The sequence below is a fragment of the Dipteris shenzhenensis genome, chromosome 7, assembly GCF_047967505.1.
Source record: "Dipteris shenzhenensis isolate YYH24624 ecotype China chromosome 7, Dip_SZ_1.0, whole genome shotgun sequence".
Taxonomy (NCBI): Eukaryota; Viridiplantae; Streptophyta; class Polypodiopsida; order Gleicheniales; family Dipteridaceae; genus Dipteris; species Dipteris shenzhenensis.
Window position 1 is genome coordinate 8668916 of NC_141602.1, and position 19757 is coordinate 8688672.

The 19757-nt window shown below is 40.6% G+C and overlaps 1 pseudogene; it reads left to right on the forward strand.

Moving 5' to 3' along the window:
- Positions 1 to 17944: 17944 nt before the first annotated feature.
- LOC147899895 (dammaradiene synthase pseudogene) overlaps positions 17945 to 19757 on the forward strand; it is a 2264-nt pseudogene continuing 451 nt past the window's right edge.

The window sequence follows — 19757 nt, forward strand, 5'->3', positions numbered from 1 at the left end:
TTGCCTTGTATCTACTCACAGAACCATCTGCATTGTGCTTCACCTTATAAACCCACTTGTAGACAATTGCATTCTTGTCTTTAGGGAAAGGCACCAACTCCCATGTAGCATTTGCTTCTAAGGCATCCATTTCTTCATCCATGGCTTTCTCCCATTTTTTTTTTCCCATGGCTTGCTCAAAAGAAGTGGGTTAGGTTCATGTATAACTTTGACCATATAGGCATAGTGAATGGCTATAAATCCATTATATTTTAGCCTATCCACATGATACTTAACTCTGGTAAACCTATGCAAAATAGGCTGACTACTAGGTGCTCTCAAAACATCCCTTATCTTCTTTACTCTAGGTGTAATAACAAAAGGAATACCCAACTCATCATCAAGGCTCTATTCTTAGCCATTGGATTCACCATCCACATAAGAGTGACCTACATTCACATCAACCATGGGCTGATCTACTTTCTCTTTTCCATTTCGTGATACTTGCATACCACTATCTGCATTGCTTTGAGGAGATTCTCTTGATCTCAATCTGCCTATCCATGGTGAAGTATGTGAACCACTGCCAGAGGTCACTACAAGTCCACTAATATTTTGCGATTGCTACTATGAATTCTGTGCATCATTACCATTTTGTGCATTTTGGCATCTCCACCATTCACCACAACCTCTTTGGCTCCCCCTACCTCTAGGGTTACCACATCCTCCCCCATAGGACTAGTTTTCTTGAATTTGCTGCATATTATGATTTTTGCCATGGCCTGCTCTACCTTCCAAGGCAGATTACTCACTTTATGTGAGAAAAACAAAGAAAGGAATTATGCTACTTGTCATTTATGTTGACGATTTGATCATCACAGGTGATAGTAATGAAGATATCTTTCATGTGAAAATGCTAGAGAAATGCTATTGAAGCAAAAGTTTGAGATGAAGGATTCGGGAGAGCTGTGTTACATCTTGGGCATTGAGGTGATTAGATCCACAAGTGGGATATGGCTCTTGCAGAGGCAGTATGGATTGGACATGCTGTCCAAATATGGGATGACAGGCTATAAGCCTATTTCAGTTCCTTTGGAGCAGAATGTGAAACTGAGTGCAGATGCAGGTGAGCTTCTGGAAGACCCTACTTTGTACAGATGCATAATAGGAAGTTTAATTTATATAACTATTACCAGGCGAGATTTGAGCTATGCCATTGGGTTGGTAAGTCAGTTTGTGCAGGCTCCAAGGAAACTGCATTTGGATGTGGCTAGATGCATACTGAGGTATGTGAAGTCCACATTGCAGTATGGACTATTTTATGAGAATGGGGTTCACATACAGTTGCATGGATACACTGATGTTGACTGGGCCCGTAGTATTTCTTATATATGATCTACTAGTGGATATGTGTTCTCTTTTGGGAGTGCTGCAATCACTTGGAGCAGCAAGAAACATCCTACAGTTGCCTTGTCGAGCACAACACTGAGTACAGGGGTGCAACAATGGCTACATGTGAGGCAGCTTGGTTGCATAAGCTACTTTATGATATGCATCAGTGGGCCAGTTGTCATTTATTGTGACAACATGAGCAATATACACTTGGCAAATAACCCAGTCTATTATGCTAGAATAAAGCACATTGAGGTGCATCATCACTATGTGCGGGAGAAGGTTCTAGTAGGTCTTATTGATCTAGTTTATGTCAGCACGGAGGATCAAGTAGCTGACATATTCACAAAGGCATTGGGTGCAAAAAAGCTGCGCAAGTTCAGAGACCTGCTTAGTGTGTAGGAATTGGGATTGAGCTCGAGGGGGAGTGTTGAGATATCGAGCTCCACTCTTGATATGCCATGGTGACCATTGTGCATCTATGTCACCGACTTGTTATAGCTGCAGATGCGGTTGGTACACCACCCATGAATAATAGCTAGATGACAGCTATCTTTATGTACTCTAGTTAGTGGCTCAGTTAGTATGCCACCTAGGTTAGCTGAGTTTGGTTTGAGACCCAAGGGTTCACATATTCCTTTTGTACTTGGAGAGAGTTCTTTTGGCTTTCACAACTGAGAAGAGGAAAACTATTTTCAACCTCCATCTTTGTGTGTATTCCCCCATTGTGTATGCGAGAAAGCTACAAGTGAGACTGCTTACTTCTCTCCCACTCTCTTCACACTAGCCATCTTAATGCTTATGATGAAAGAGAATACAATCATTATGGCAAGCATGGATGGTATCATAATCCATACCCACCATTGTCAGCATCTTCTTCGCTTCATCTCTTGATGCAGGCATGGTATTTGGTGCAGGCAACATCTTTTGGAGCCATGTATCACAATTTAAACATACATAGGCTTCAAATAATGAGAATCTATAATGATTCTCAAAACAAACAATATCCAAATTAATGCGGGAGTCAACCTCATTAAGGCCGAGACACTTGTATCCGACCACCCATACTTTGCTTGCAGATTCAAGATTAAGAGACAAGCCCGTAGTTTTGACATCCTAGCACCCTCTCTTTCATCCTCTTTTCTCTCTTCTCATAAGCATATGCATTTGTGTATGCTTATGCTCATATGCAAAAGTAGATGCATGAGCATATGCTCATATGCTTATGCTCATGCATGAGCATATGCTCAAATGCTCATGCATAAGCATAAGCAAATGCTTTCTCTCTTTTTCTTCTTTTCCCCTCTCTTTTTTCCTCTCTTTTCTTCTTTTCCCCTCTATCTTTTCCTTCTCTTTTCCCCTCTTCCTTCTCTCCTTTTTCGCTCTCTTTTCCCCTCTCTTTCATCCTCTTTTATCTCTTTTCATAAGCATATGCATTTGTGTATGCTTATGTTCATATGCTAAAGTAGATGCATGAGCATATGCTCATATGCTTATGCTCATATGCTCGTGCATAAGCATAAGCATATGCTTTCTCTCTTTTTCTTCTTTTCCCCTCTCTTTTTTCCTCTTTTTTCTTCTTTTCCCCTCTAATTTTTTCCTCTTTTCCCCTCTAATTTTTTCCTCTTTTCCCCTCTTTCTTCCTCTTTTTTCTCCCTCTCTTTTTCCCTCTCTTTCATCCTCTTTTCTCTCTTTTCATAAGCATATGCATTTGTGTATGCTTATGCTCATATGCTTTCTCTCTTTCATCCTCTTCCTTCTCTTCTTTTCCCCTCTCTTTGTTCTTCTCTACTCCTCTCTTTCAATCACTTCCTTCCTCTTCTTTTTCCCTTTCTTTTCCCCCCTTTTTCATCCTCTTTTCTCTCTTTTCATAAGCATATGCATTTGTGTATACTTATGTTCATATGCTCTTTTTCCCCTCTCTTTTTTTCTCTCATTTGCATATGCTTTCTCTCTTTTTCCCCTCTCTTTTTTCCTCTCTTTTCTTTGCAGGTAGCACAGCTAGAAAATGCAAGAGTGCACTGTCTCAGATTGGCGTGCCCTTTGCAGTGTGACATTATTTTTTTGATTCGAGGCCATTTTAGGGCCCGTTTTGGTGGCAAAAGTTTTTTGCAGGCACTAAAAAAGGTGCCCTATTTTTGTTGTGTGACCATTGTTCTGCAGGTCAGTGAAAAGTTGCCACAAAAATCGCATCGTATGCCTATGCACAGAGATGTTGGGAGTGACAGAATCATTCTTATTTCCTGTTGATGCAAAATCATCACTAGGAAGTGACTGTGTGGTCAAATACCACTTTTATCAGTTTTGTAGATTTGCAATTGTGAGGCCGAAGTTGTGTTTCTTGTAGTGACAAAATATTTTTACAGTGTTCTATAATGGCGTCTGATGCTCTCTCATAGATAGTCACTGAAAAGCTTGACAAGAACAACTTCCCAGCATGGAAGTTTAGAATGACGAATTTCCTTAAGGGAAAAGGCTATTGGGAGTTCATTACTAGAGCTGAACAAGAACCAATTATTCCTAATCAACAGGAGTTGTAGACATTTAAAGCTTGGCATGAGAGAGCCAGGAAAGTTATGTACTGGCTATCTATCAATATTTCAGATTCTATGATTATGCATATTCAGGATGCAAGCACGCCAAAGGAGGCATAGGATACTTTGACAAAAATTTATAGCACAAATATGCAAGCCAAGAAAATGAGCTCAAGCAGGAGTTGCATAATGTGCAGGGATAAAATATGAGCATCAATGACTACCACATGAAGGTGAAGAAGATTGCAAATGCACTTGCTTCCATTGGGTCGCTAGTGGAAGATGATGATTTAGTTTCTGTGACCTTGAATGCTCTAGGAAAGGATTATGCACGGTTCCGGACATCCATCGCCATCCGTGAGAATTTTCCTCATTTTGGGGAGTTGATTGCTCTTCTAAGTTCTGAAGAGCAGAGAAATGGTGGTGCATCTTCTTCAGGAGGAACTTCAAAAGAAGCTGTCTTCTACTCAAATGCTAGAAGAGGTAGAGGCCCAATAGTCACAAGATACTATCCTATCTTGTCAAACCATGCTCTGGGTGCTTGCTTCAAGCCATACAAGGCTTTCTTCAACCTGCAAACAAACTCAGGATGAATAGCATGCACATAACCTGGTGGTTGCTCCATATAGACCTCTTCTTGCAAATCACCAGGCAAGAAGGCATTCTTTACATCCATCTAATGTAAAGACCACCATCCGTAGCCATAGCAATGACTACTATTACGGACTGAATGTTTCTTCATAATTAATGCCATATGTCTGTGCATACCCCTTGACAACTAATCTTGCCTTGTATCTACTCACAGAACCATCTGCATTGTGCTTCACCTTATAAACCCACTTGTAGACAATAGCATTCTTGTCTTTAGGGAAAGGCACCAACTCCCATGTAGCATTTGCTTCTAAGGCATCCATTTCTTCATCCATGGCTTTCTCCCATTTTTTTTTTTCCCATGGCTTGCTCAAAAGAAGTGGGTTCTGGTTCATGTATAACTTTGACCATATAGGCATAGTGAATGGCTATAAAACCATCATATTTTAGCCTATCCACATGATACTTAACTCTAGTAAACCTATGTAAAATAGGCTCACTACTAGGTGCTCTCAAAACATCCCTTTTCTTTCTTACGCCAGGTGTAACAATAGAAGGAATACCCAACTCATCATCAAGGCTCTGTTCTAAGCCACTAGATTCACCATCCACATAAGAGTGACCTGCATTCACATCAACCATGGGCTGATCTACTTTCTCTTTTTCCTTTCATGATACTTGCATACCACTATCTGCATGGCTTTGAGGAGACTGTCCTAATCTTAATCTGCCTAGCGAAGTATGTGAACCACTGCTAGAGGTCACTGTAGGTCCACTAATATTTTGTGATTGCTGCTATGAATGCTGTGCAACATTACCATTTTGTGCATCTACATCATCAATTACATTTATTGCTTTATACCAGCTGCTCATCTCATAAAAAACATTTGTGCTCATTGTAAACTTATGAGTAGAAGGGTTATAGCATCTATACCCTTTCTGTAGTAGAGAATAACCAATAAAGATGCACTTCTCAGCTTTTGGATCCAACTTGGATCTCAACTCATCTGGCACATGAACATAGGCAATGCAACCAAAAACTTTCAAATGAGAAATATCTGGTTTCCTACTAGTATACCTCTCCTCTGGCGTCATGCCATGTATTGCTACAGTGGGAGTCCTATTCATTATCTAGACTGCTATAGCAACCGCTTTAGCCTAATAATAGTCTGACAGGTCTTTTTTGTTGAGCATGCCACGAGATACCTCTCCAATATTCCTACTTTTCCTTTCTGCAAGTCCATTTTGATGTTGGGTATGACTGCATGAATATTGCTGCTTTATGCCATGCTCTTACAGGAACCTTGCAAACTCATTTGAGAGGTACTCTCCCCCTCCATCTGACCTTAGGCATTTTATTTGCAGGCCTGTTTCTTTTTCAACCATAGCTTTAAAAGCTTTGAAATGCCCATACACTTCACTTTTCTTTTTCATAAAATACATCCAAACTTTTCTACTATAGTCATCAATAAAAGTGACAAAATAATGACAGCCTACAATAGATGCAGCTTTAGTAGTCCACACATTAGAGTGGATTAATTCCAATGGCCTCGTACTCTCTTGAACATGTCTAGGAAATGGTTTCCTTGCCTGTTTTCCAAATTGACAGCCTTCACATACCTTATGCATTTCTGCAACCTTGAACTTAGGCAATCCTGCAACAATATTTTGAGCCTGCATTAATTTAAGTCACTGTTCATTAACATGACCAATGCATTCATGCCAGATATCAATATTTGCAAATACACCGGTCCCATGTGCAAACATTGTTGCACTCAATTCAGGCATATCCGCATCCAATGTAAACATCCTACCCTTCTTCTTCCCTTTTGCTATCAAGCGACCTTTATTTTTCATATCCTCAACAAAGCATCCATGAGGATTAAATTTGATTTGCAAGCCCTGCTCAACCATTTGACCAACAGAAACTAGGTTCTTGGTGATATTCGGGACATGGAATACATCAGACAGGTATTTATTTTTCCCATCCTGCATAAACAAAGGAATTTTACTAATCTGCACAATAGGATGTGCAGTATCATCACCAGTCTCCACAAATCCTGGTCTTTCCATTTTCCTTGCATCCTGTATCCATTTTGCATGACCTGTTGAATGTGGTTTGATACACCTGAGTCAACATACCACACATCATTGCCTTCTTCTACACTTGTCATAGAATTGGTCATGTGCTGCACCATAAACAAATGCTCATTTTTGTCATCACCCTGTCTACTAGAGGATGCATAATTGCCTTGCTGCAATTTTCCATTGTGTAATGTTGAATGCTACTACTGTGGTAAAATGGGTCATATGGCTAAAGACCACTATAAAAAGTAGAATGACATTTGGCCTCTCTGCCATTCACCATGACCTTTTTGGCTCCCCCTGCCTCTAAGGTTACCACGTCCTCCTCCATAGGACTAGTTTTTTTGAATTTGCTACATATTTTGATTTCTACCATGGCCTCTAGATCGGCCTGCTCTACCTCTGCCTCTACCTCTTCTAGCATTTGAGTAGAAGATAGTTTCTCTTGAAGTGCCTCCTAAAGAAGATGCACCACCATTTCTCTGCTCTTCAGAAATTAGAAGAGAAATCAACTCATCAAAATCAGGAAAATTCTCATGAACGGCAATGGATGTACAGAATTGTGCATAATTCTTTCCTAGACCATTCAAGGTCACATAAACTAAATCATCATCTTTCACTGGCGACCCAATAGAAGCAAGTGCATTTGCATTCTTCTTCACCTTCATGTGGTAGTCATTGATGCTCATATTTTCTCTCTGCACATTATGCAACTCCTGCTTGAGCTGCATTTTCGTGGCTTGTGTATTTGCACTATACATTTTTGTCAAAGTATCCCATGCCTTCTTTGGTGTGCTTGCATCCTGAATATGCACAATCATAGAATCTGAAATACTGATAGATAGCTAGCACATAACTTTCCTAGCTCTCTCATGCCAACCTTTAAATGCCTGCAACTCCTGTTGATTGGGAACATTAGGAATAACTGGTTCTTGTTTAGCTCCAATAATGAACTCCCAATAGCCTTTTCCCTTAAGGAAATTCGTCATTCTAAACTTCCATGCTGGGAAGTTGTTCTTGTCAAGCTTTTTAGTGACTATTTGTGAAAAAGCATCAGACGCCATTATAGAACACTACAAAAATATTCTGCCACTGTAGAAAACACAACTTCTGCCCCACAAGGGCAAATCTACAAAAGTGACGAAAGTGGTATTTGACCACATAGTCACTTCCTAGTGATGAGTTTGCATCAATAGGAAATAAGAATGATTCTGTCACTCCAAATATCTTTGTGCATAGGCATACGATGCAATTTCTATGGCAACTTTTCATTGACCTGCAGAATAGTGGTTGCATAGCAAAAATAGGGCACCTTTTTGAGTGCCTACGAAAAACTTCCGCCACCAAAATGGGCCCCGAAATGGCCTCGAATAAAACAAATGCCCCGTAGCATATACTGCCCTCTCGTTGCACCGTGAAGGGCATGCCAATCTGAGATAGCGCATTGTTGCACTTTTCAGCTGTGCTACTTGTAGAGATTTGCTCCCAAACTCGAAAAAGAAAAGCAACACTGATCCTCTTACCAAGACACCGTGAACTTGGTTTTCTTTCTTGAGCTCCTTACTATGAACCAAGCTCTGATACCATGTGAAGAGAGTGGGATTAAAGTAAGGAGTCTCACTTGCAGCTTTCTTGCATACACAATGGAAGAATACACACAAAGGTGGAGGCTGAAAACAATTTTCCTCTTCTTATTTGTGAAAGCCAAAAGAACTCTCTCTAAGTACAAAAGGAATAGATGAACCCTATATGTGGGTCTCAAACCAAACTCAGCTAACCTAGGTGGCATTCTAACTGAGCCACTAACTAGAGTACATAAAGATAGCTGTCATCTAGCTATTATTCATGGGTGGTGTACCAACCGCATCTATAGCTAACAAGTCGGTGACATAAATGCACAACAGTCACCTTGGCATATCATGAGTGGAGCTCGATATCTCAACAGCTAGTTGTCTGCAGTGTGGGGAACAATGATATAGAGATGACTTGCAAGGTGAGCAGATCCTGGTAAAGGTCTTGAGACACTTTCCCATCATTGCTAGAATACAACACATGTTCCGATGCAAATCTATAGTGGAATTGAAGACTTGGCATGCTACACATTGGTCCACTGATGACACATTGAGGATTCCCACAGATTGTGTAGCTTGGAAGCACATAGACAATCAGTGGATGGACTTTGTGAGGGAGCCATGCAACTTACATCTTGGGCTCGCCATGGATGGCACGAACCTTTTTGGGTTATGCTCGACATCTTGGTTATCATGGCCCATAGTCTTGGTGAATTACAATATCCCACCATGGCTAACAATAAAGAAGGGCCACCTCATGCTTGCACTACTTGTGCCAGGGAAGTACAAGGCCAAAAATATGGACATGTACATGGCACCTTTGATAGAGGAGTTATAGATATTATGGAGAGGAGTGTAGGTCTTTGATATTTCCAAAGCTCCCCAAAATGACATTTTGGACAAAGGAATCTTGATATTGTGGAGCATGCATGACTACCTAGGATATGGAGAGTGCGCAGGTACGTCTTTACATGTATAATATATGATTATGCTTTTATGACTCTCTTTTGCACGCATGTCTTATACTAACACATTCATGCACGCATGCAGGACTTGTTACAAGTGGGTACCATGCTTGTCTTGTTTGTGGCACTACTACACACGAGCCCTATTCCGACACTTAAGTAGTGATGTTTAGTGTGCGTGGGGCACTAATCATTGGTAATCAAAGCATGATTAGTCAAGTGTTGCTATATAGCGATGTTTATAGAGAGTCTCTATATAGTGACACTTACTAAACTTGTAAATGGTCGTTATATAGCGACATTGAGATAGTTTCCTATAGCAACGTTTTACAGAGAGTGTTTTTGCCCATACCGACCTTTAAAGATAGTTTTTCCCAATGAGAAAATTTTTTCCTTTTCATACATGTTTGATCCTTTGAGAGAATAAAAGTACAAGAGCATGTACATGAAGTTTGAAGCTCATATATTCATGTCCAAGTTTGAGATGGAAAAAAGGAATGAAGAGCATTTACATGAACGGCTTCATCTTGAGCCAAGTCTAACATGCCAAAAAAGTCTATCTCTAACTCTATACCAAGTTGATTTCCTATATCATCATCGTACTCTAGAATCATACATTCACCTAAGACTTGATCCTCTTCTTCAATAAAGTGTGCTGATTCTTGATGATCGTCATCTTCTTCCTCAATATCGTGATCTCCATCTTCCCCCCGTATGATGTCATTATGTGTATCTTCCTCGGAGGATGAACTATCCAAGCAAAAAAGAAGTCATGTCAATAATATAACATAATCATAATTACACTAACGCATCACGATTATTGGTACACTAATCCTACAGCTTAGAATACCTTTAAGACCTTGTGCCAATCATGGGATTTGAGCCCACTAAGCTTATTGTCCTTTGAAAATGCTCCTTTCAGGCAATGCATGTACCCCATGGGTGTTCAAAAAGAGGCAATGTCTGCCTTGACCACTACCTCCTCTCTCTTGGAGAGGATCCATGTTGCTTTTGGGAGGACAACTTTTCCTAAAGCATGCACTCGGGGCCACAAATGAGACATCCTATTCATAGCACGCAGGTCTTCTCTCACTCCTCTCGAGTCTTTGGAACGAACCAAGTGTGCCCAAATAGTAGCCCCCACATTCTTGATGATATGCATGGGATCCAAGAAATGATTAATTTGTAACTCACCCCAATAAGGAAGCTCATGAAAGATGGATAACCTCTTCAAACCACAAGGAGGTTCCTCTCCATTCACCCTCAAGGCCTGAATCCAGTCACTTGCCTTCAAATATGGTGGTGGTGAATCAAGCTGACCTCAATGTGTGAGATGGTCCAGCGGAAGGTATCGAGCATGACCTTCATAAACATTTTTTCTCATATGTTTGGAGTATCGTGCAAGGGGTTTCAAACCTAGTCCACAAATAGGACAAGCATGGTACCCACTTGTAACACATGCTACACATGTGCATGAATGTGTTAGTATAAGACATGCGCGTGAAAGAGAGTCATAAAAGAATAATCCTATATTATACATGTAAAGACACAACCACATACCTACGCACTCTCCATATCTTGGGTAGTCATGCATGGTCCACATCAAGATACCCTTGAATATCATTGGTATGTCTAGGAGCTTTGGAAATATCAAAGACCCACAGTTGTCTCCATAAGATATGTAACTCCTCTATCAAAGGTGCCATGTACATGTCCATATTTTTGGCCTTGTACTTCCTTGGCACAAGTAGTGCAAGCATGAGGGATGTGCATAGTTTTCGAGCAAAAACCTATGAGCAAACAAGTCCGAGCGATAATTTTTGACACCAACCATGCTTGTATATTTCTCAAAGGAATATACAATTCTTTCTTAATTTCTCATTTATGGAACCATATACTTACTTATTTTTCATTATAACCCTCATTTTAGAGAACATCATCTATATATGAACAAATAGTGAACACTTTAGAAACTCCTATAAATACCTCCCTACCATACTCTCTTTTGAGGATTTTGATAATTAAATCAATTTAAAAGAGTTTCCCTAATCTTTAGCAATCCCATATTTGAAGCTCCCATGTAATGTAATAATGTATACCATATTTCTTGGATGAGTAGGAAAAAGACATTGGAAACCTCATACTTGAAGCCATTATAATCAATCCTAAATTAATCTCTAATGCATTATCAAATATGGGAAGGCAAGGTAGGGATTTTAAAAATATTCTCAATTCTCTAAACCTAAGTTCTTTTAAGGAAATGTGGTCTCTATTGAACTCCTTCCTACCATAATATGAATTAGGGAGAAGTTGTAACTCTCATATACATATTGAAATTTTTAATTTTTCTCTTTTATAACTATAAAAAGTACAGTTTCAAGCCTACTATTGAATAGATCATGAAATTTTGAACATTTTTCCTTTTTACATCTCCTCAATCTGAGCTAAGGAGCAAAAGTTATGACCCTTTCTGTGTAGGCTCTCTAAGGGTATTTCGCTACCGGAATAGGGTTGGGACAAGCTCTTCAAACCATATTCCTTTGGCAAAATACACTTAGAGGGTCTATCAAAAAAGTACTATTTATTTTTCCTAGGTCATCCTCAGGAACTGTAAAGAGGATATTTGCTCAAAATTTTATGATCCAAGCAATGGTGAAAGCAAAAGAAAGGATTTTTGAAAGTCATAAAATAAGTCACCACTTGGACATTATATGTATATTATATAAAGGTATATTTATATCTATATCTATTTATCAATGTTTCATATTTACTTACATATTCCTTGAAATAATTTGGAATTTTTTGCTCCCCAAAAATGACTTGAGCCTATATATTTTGACCCCTCCCACCTTTTGTCTGCTCGTCGCGCTCAGGGGTTTTTGCTCAGAAAATGGAAACCCCCCAAGCATGAGATGTCCCTTCTTTACTATTAGCCATGGTGGGATATTGTAATTCACTAAGACTATGGGCCATGTCGACCAAGATGTCGACAGTAACCCGAAAGGGTTCACGCCATCCATATCGAGTCCAAGATGTAAGTTGTGTGGGTCCATCGCAAAGTCGAGCCACCATTGATTGTCTATGTGCTTCCAAGCTACACAATCTACAGGAATCCTCAATGTGTCATCAGTGGACCGATGAGATACATGCCAAGTCATCAACTCCACTATGGATTTGCATCGAAACATGTGCTGTATTCTTGCAATAATGATGGGAAAGTGTCCCAAGAACTTTACCGATATTTGCTCACCCTGCAAGTCATCTCTATATTGTTGTTCCCCACACTTTGAACAACTAGCCAAATCTCCATGCTCATGATGAAAGAGAATAAAATCATTATGGCAAACATGAATGGTATCATAATCCATACCCACCATTGTTAGCATCTTCTTCGCTTCATCTCTTGATGCAGGCATGGTATTTGGTGCAAGCAACATCTTCTGGAGCAACCTATCACAATTCAAACATACGTACGCTTCGAATAATGATGATTCTCAAAACAAACAATATCTAAATAATGAGTCAAATTAATGTGGGAGCTAACCTCATTAAGGCCTAGACACTTATATCCGACCACCCATACTTTGCTTGCACATTCAAGATTGAGAGACAAGCCCATAGTTTAGACATCCTAGCACCCTCGTATAACTGTGTTGATCATTGCAACTCTCGAATATTGAGGACATTATGTGTACATGTGATGTAGTGCCCCTAAAAATAGAATCCATCATGTCCACCATACCCTCGTTATTATCTAGAATTCTCTCTTTCCCTCTCTTCTCTTATTCCCTCTTCTTCCCCTCTTTTCCTCTTTTCCTCCCTCTTTTCCCCCTCTTTCCCTTATATGCTCCCTCATATGCTCATGCATAAGCATAAGCATATGCTTTCTCTCTTTTTCTCTTATGCATATGCTTTTCCTTCTCTTATTTATGCTTATGCTCTTTTCCCATCTTCTTTTTCCTTTCTTTTAATCTCTTTTTCCCCTCTTTTCAATCTCTTTTTCCCCTCTTTCAATCTCTTTTTCCCTCTTCTTTCTCTTCTTTTCCCCTCTTCCTTCTCTTATGATTATGCTCTTTTCTCCTCTTTTAATCTCTTTTCCCCTTTTCTTTTTCCCCTCTTTTCAATCTCTTTTTTCCCTCTTTCAATCTCTTTTTTCCTCTTTTTCCCTCTTCCTTCTCTTCTTTTCCCCTCTCTTTTTTCCTCTCTTTTTATCTTCTTTTCATAAGCATATGCCTATGCATATGCTTAGGCTTATGCTTATGCATGAGCATATGCTCATATGCTCATGCATAAGCATAAGCATATGCTTTCTCTCTTTTTCTCTTATGCATATACTTTTCCTTCTCTTATGCTTATGCACTTTTCCGCTCTTCTTTTCCCTCTCTTTTAATCTCTTTTCCCCTCTTCCTTATCTTCTTTTTCCCTCTCTTTTTTGCTCTCTTTTTCTCTTCTTTTCATAAGCATATGCCTATGCCTATGCTTATGCTTATGCATGAGCATATGCTCATATGCTCATGTATAAGCATAAGCATAAGCATATGTCTCTTCTCTTATTTTCATATGCTTATGCATGAGCATATGCATTGCCTTCTCTTATGCTTATGCTTATGCATGAGCATATGCTTATCCTTCTCTTATGCTTCTCTCTTTTTCTCTTATGCATATGCTTGTCCTTCTCTTATGCTTCTCCTTCTCTTTTCCTCCTCTTATGCTTCTCTTATGATTCTCCTTCTCTTATACATATGCTTTCCCTCATATGCTTTCCTCTTATGCATATGCTTATTTCCTTCTCCTTAGTCATATTCTGTTCTTTTTTCACATGCTTCTTAGCTGCTTTTGGTTCTTTTCCCCTCTTTCAATCTCTTTTCCCCTCTTCCTTCTCTTCTTTTCCCCTCTTTCTTCTCTTCTTTTTCCCTCTCTTTTTTCCTCTCTTTTCCTCTTCTTTTCATAAGCATATGCCTATGCCTATGCTTATGCTTATGCATGAGCATATGCTCATATGCTCATGCATAAGCATAAGCATATGCTTTCTCTGTTTTTCTCTTATGCATATGTTTTTCCTTCTCTTATGCTTATGCTCTTTTCCCCTCTTCTCATATTTTCCTCTCTTCCTTCTCTTATGCTTCTCCTTCTCTTTTCCTTTTCTTATGCTTCTCTTATGCTTCTCCTTCTCTTATGCATATGCTTTCCCTCTTATGCACATGCTTATTTCCTTATCCTTAGTCGTATTTGGTTCTTTTTTCACATGCTCCTTAGCTATATTTGGTTCTTTTTTTTTTCAAACAAATTCTAAATGGAACAACCACTCCCTCACCCATGGGTGTCCTCCCTAAACCCCAACCCAATTCCCCACGTCACAGGGATTATAGACATAGCTTCTCTGCTAGCTCATATAAAAGAGAAGATTGTGTAAGAGAGTGACTGGGTGAAGTATAATGTGGGGGTGCATGTGCTTGGGTGGGGTCCAAGCCAAAGGGCAGTGGAGCTTGAAATATGATTGGGTAAAGGACATAATGGATTGTGTGAAGGCATTCATGGATTGCAAGTACATAATCACTGAAGAGCATTACTGCATATTAGAAGAGGTAGAGGATGAGGTCCCCCCACCTAGCAGCTCGAAGGAGGAAAGTACCTCAGATAGTAAAGTAGAGCAGTAGACCTCCTCCACCATTTTGGAATTTTTGGAGAATGTCTCTTTTGGAGACAAATTTTTCTTAAGCATACTTTTGGAGACATATATTTTTTGTATACATAATTTTGGAGACATACTTTGGTCTCTATTTTTTATATATGAAAGTCTTCTTGGATTCCACTTGTCTTTCATAAATATTTGTCATTTCAAAACTGGCTTTTCATAATTGTCTTAAGTAAATAATTATCCTTTCATATTTATCCTTTATGCGTTGATGTCATTTCATAATTCTCACCAGTGATTAATTGCATTTTCATAATTTCTTGAGTTTGAATTTCATAATTGTCTTAAGTAATTAATTGTTTATCCGCTTCTTACCTGCTCTTGTTTTTTGTTTTTTGTTTTTTGTCTTTATGTTTGTGTTTACATTTGTTTAATCCCTCCAAATTAGACATAGGATCACGTCGCACGTCTGACGATTACGAAAACCCTTGTAGGAGGAGACATCAGGATCTCTACTCTCTAGATGACTTTGATTCCACTCAGGCGACATCTCAGAGGCCTACCCCTACGACTAGACTCCTCTCGGACCTAGCATTGTGACTACCCCTTGGGGAACTCCTTTGCTAGTAGCCCATGGCTTTGTCAAAAGTCCCTACGAGTTTGTCGCACATATGACCGATGTAGAGGTAGCAAGATTCTTCTCTTTGCTATCCCAGAGGACCTCAGCAGATCCCTCTCCTACATTGATAGCTGGACCTACTATCTAGCCGTCCCCTCTAGCCCCTTTGATTGAGGGGTCATCACCTGGGCATGCCCATCGTAAGGGAAGGAAGAGTAGGAAGGGTCACCTATGTTGTGCTGACTCAAGAGATCTAGACGAGTTAGCACACTCACATCCCTATAGATCTCCACTTGGTCCTGAGACCTAGTACCTGTCGGTCCCTTGCCCTTTTCTACTCCCACTGCTATTCCTTGCTCCATAAGTGCTTGTAGTAACACCACTCACTCTAACTCTGCCACTACCATGAGTCCTCCTTACCCGTTCGAGGACCTGTCCTATGAAATCACAATTGCTAGTGGAGAGAGAATAGAAAATAAAAAGGGCTCAACAATGATGGCAACCATGAGGAGGTTGATGAGCCACCACTTCAAGAGTGTCATAGCTCTACTGACTGGTGGTACTAGGATGAACAAAAGAAGCAGGCAGTCATTGATGAATTGAAAAGACAGTACCCGAACCCCCCAAATTGGGAGTTCAATTCAGATTACATGAAAGAGCGCATGGGTGGGGCCTTGAAGCATCATAGGTCAACCTTGCATACTTCCATCACAAAGGGGAAGGCTAAACTAGTTTGGCAGACAAAGTTGATAGGAAGTTTTTCAAGAAGCAGTATAGGGACCATCCTGAACTATTCGAGGGTCAGAGGAGGGCTACGAGGAGACAGCTGGGACTCCATAGGTACTTTGCACTTTGATGCAGGCGGATAGTTGGTGTTTGAGGCAACCATGGTAAGTCTACTTCTTCTCATTTAATATATTATTCTATTTTTTTTTATTACATATTGCATGCACTTTATCTAACTCTCGTAAAATGGGCCCACAGTAAGCTACGATGGGTCACCTTTGCACATACATAGAGACAAGATGCAGGTTCCACATAAAAACAAAGCCATGGTTTATTAAGCATGAGGAACTGGGAGCGACAATTGGGGCTAAGGTGGCTGCTTGCACGATATAAGTCTACTCCTACTTGTAATCTTACTTCTATTTTATTCTTTAAGTTCCAATCTAATTTCCAATTAATATGGTTTCAGTCATGTGCCACTCTATCCTCCATCACACAATGACATGCAACCTCCCTTCGAACATTGATGACTGAGAAATCCCCATCCTCGTTCTTTTCTTATTAAGAAAAAAGTGTAGCTCATGGCTTTTGACCCCTCACTCCCACTTTCCTTCTGAGAAAGTGCTCTGTTATGATACTTTCTTTACAGAGCAAAGTGCTTCTACAATACTTTCCCTACCACCATCCAAGACGATGTGGCTATTCCCATTCTAAACCAAACCTACTTGGTCTAAGATGGATATAATCCACAAAAATAGATTCCCAAAGTAAACCCATCCATGTGCTAAGCATGGACTAAATTTATCAACAATAACATTGTCATCAATTTTTATCCATTAAAAATAAGACATCCTAATGGCAGCAATCATAGTCATTGAGTGTTTTTTTCTTCATTTACCAATGCTCCCAAAAATAAATTGCCAAAAGAAAAGGAAAATGGGTTAAAAATTTTTCATTTCTATATATAAACTTATGGATTACATAAGGGTTTTGGGCTCCTATCAAGATAATGATTTTCATTAGAAAAGGGAGGGTGGTGTTGAATTTTTGTCTCTATTGCTAAGGCTCGGTAGACCACAAAGCCGCCCAAAGATGGCGACAATGTGGCCCAATCAAAGATTTTAAAACCTCATCGGCACACATAACCCTCTAAACATAACCAATCACTTTCCATTTCTTATTTTGAGGTGGCAACTAACTATCGAGTGGCGTGGGAATCACACTTTCATGTTTTTTGGAATTGCTTGGTGATCCGTCTGATTTGGTGGTATTTCATTGCTTGGCTTACTCAAGGTAACTTGTTTTATCAAATTCGGTGGAAATCGGCTTTGCTAGGTGATTGGGCTCGTTTGACAAAACCACAACTGTGTATAATATGGAATTTACTTCGTGCCATTATTGTCCAGAAGATCTGGCTAACTAGGAATGTGTTGGTCTTCTAGCATGCTCATTTTCCTTCTACTCTTATTTGCGAAGACATTTTGAGAATCTTGAAGCAATGTAGTAGCAAATATCTGAATTATGCAATAGCCTATTGAAATTGAAGTAGAGTTTAGGTCCGTCATTTAAAAACTACAAAAAATACTAAACTTTTAAAAGATTCTTGCTTGAGAGGTGTGCTATAATTATATGCCCATGATGCAGCCCATCTCATGCTGTTACCGAATAATAATAAGGCCAGCACCGAAGTAGAACTAAATTCTCAAGGTAATGCTATCAGGATGCTTGGTCTTCTGATTTCCTATAAGTTCAAGCGCACTCTCGACGTGTAAGTTCAAACTCGCTCCAACCACTAATCATATTCATCCTGAAGCTCTATCTCTCTACTCTATCTTCAATGCAACACGATGCGTCCCTACCATCAAGACCTTTCCTTCAACCCCGAGGCGGCTCCACAAGCAGGAAATGCCTCTGGACTATCCTTGGACACAGCTATCAAGCGTAGCCAAGAGCTTCTTCTCTCCATGCAGTACCCCGAAGGATATTGGTGGGTAGAGCTGGAGAGCAACGTCTCCATCATAGCCCAAGCAGTCCTCCTCTACAAGGTGCTGCGCATAGATGAGTCATATCCTTTGAAGAAATCGGAGAAATATATCCGAGAAAGCCAGCGCAGCAATGGTAGTTGGGAATTGTTTTTTGGAGATGGTGGCGAGTTGAGCGTCACCATAGAGGCTTACTTAGCGCTTCGCCTAATGAATGTTTCTACAGCCGATCCAGCCCTACAGAGAGCGTGCAGTTTCATCCTCTAGCATGGTGGCATCAGCAATGCAACCGTTTTCACTCGGCTACATCTTGCATTGATCGGTTGCTACGATTGGTGTAGTATCCCTTTTCTTCCTATCTGGGTGATGCTCCTCCCCAAGTGGTTCCTCACGATAATTTATGTAATGTCTAGTTGGGCGAGGAGTTGCACTGTACCTTTAATGATTTTGTTCGATCAAAAGCCTATCTTGTTACGATACTTGGCAATAAAAGATATTCGCTTAAGAGGCAAGCACTAATGGAGCTTGCCATGCTCGAGGGAGGTCAACCACCAAGGGGCCCGTCCCACACCACTCACAAGCGTGAGTGGAAGAAAGCAATGAAGTCAGCGAGGGAGGACCCTAGTCTGTAGCACGTCGAGGCACGAAGGATCCAATAGAGCAATATTGAAGCGTGCATTTTGTAGTAGGGGTGTTGAATCATGGGAGGCCCAATTTGTAAGTATCGATCTCAAATTATATCGCTTATGTAGTTTATTAGGAGGTTGTTTCTTTGTACTAACCCTCACCAATCCAGCAATCTCTCTTGACGAGTTGTATGTTGAGGGAAGCTGGAAGTACGCCAAAGTTTCTACCACCATTTCGGCGTGACTGGACGGATGCCTTCATCGTTCTCGATTGCGCTTTTAAGCTGGTAAAAAATGTGAAGCTGGTGCCGTTCCGACAGGCGGCATTGAAAGCCGAGGAGAAATGGGTGATCCAGCGACAAGAAGAGACGGCCGGTGACCGGGGGGTTTTTTCCAAGCTACGATCTATGCTTTATTGTCCTTGATCACGCTGGGCTACAGCGTTTCAGACCCAGTCGTCCAGCGTGGCGTTGAGGCGCTTCGAGCCCTTTCTGAGTACTGGCTGCAAACATGCACCAGCTCTCCCATCTGGGATACGCGTTGGTGATGCGTTCTCTGGTGGATCCAGGGATTATTCCGCTCTTCAACAAGCTGGAAACTGGCTTTTGCGGAAGCAGATTCTGCAGGAGGGCGATTGGGCCGTTAAGAGTCAGGGTGCGAAGGCTGGAGGCTGGGCTTTTCATTTTCAGAACCGCTGGTATCCGGACGTGGACGACACTGCCGTCGTAGTGATGGCTCTAAGCGCCGTAAAGCTACCCAACGAGGCCGTGAAGCCAGAGGCTATCAGACGAGCAGTCGAATGGATCAACAGCATGCAATGCAAAGCGGGGGGTTGGGGAGCATTCGACACGGACAACAATCAGAATTGGCTGAATGCGTTACCTTACGGAGATCTAAAGGCCGTGATCGACCCCAACACATCCGACGTGACCGCCAAGGTGATAGAGATGAACGGCAGGCTTAAGGCTCATGGGAGGTTCGTCCCTTTCCCAAAGACTGTTAACCGCGGCCTTGCCTTTCTGTGTAAGGAGCAAGAGAAGGAAGGCTGCTGG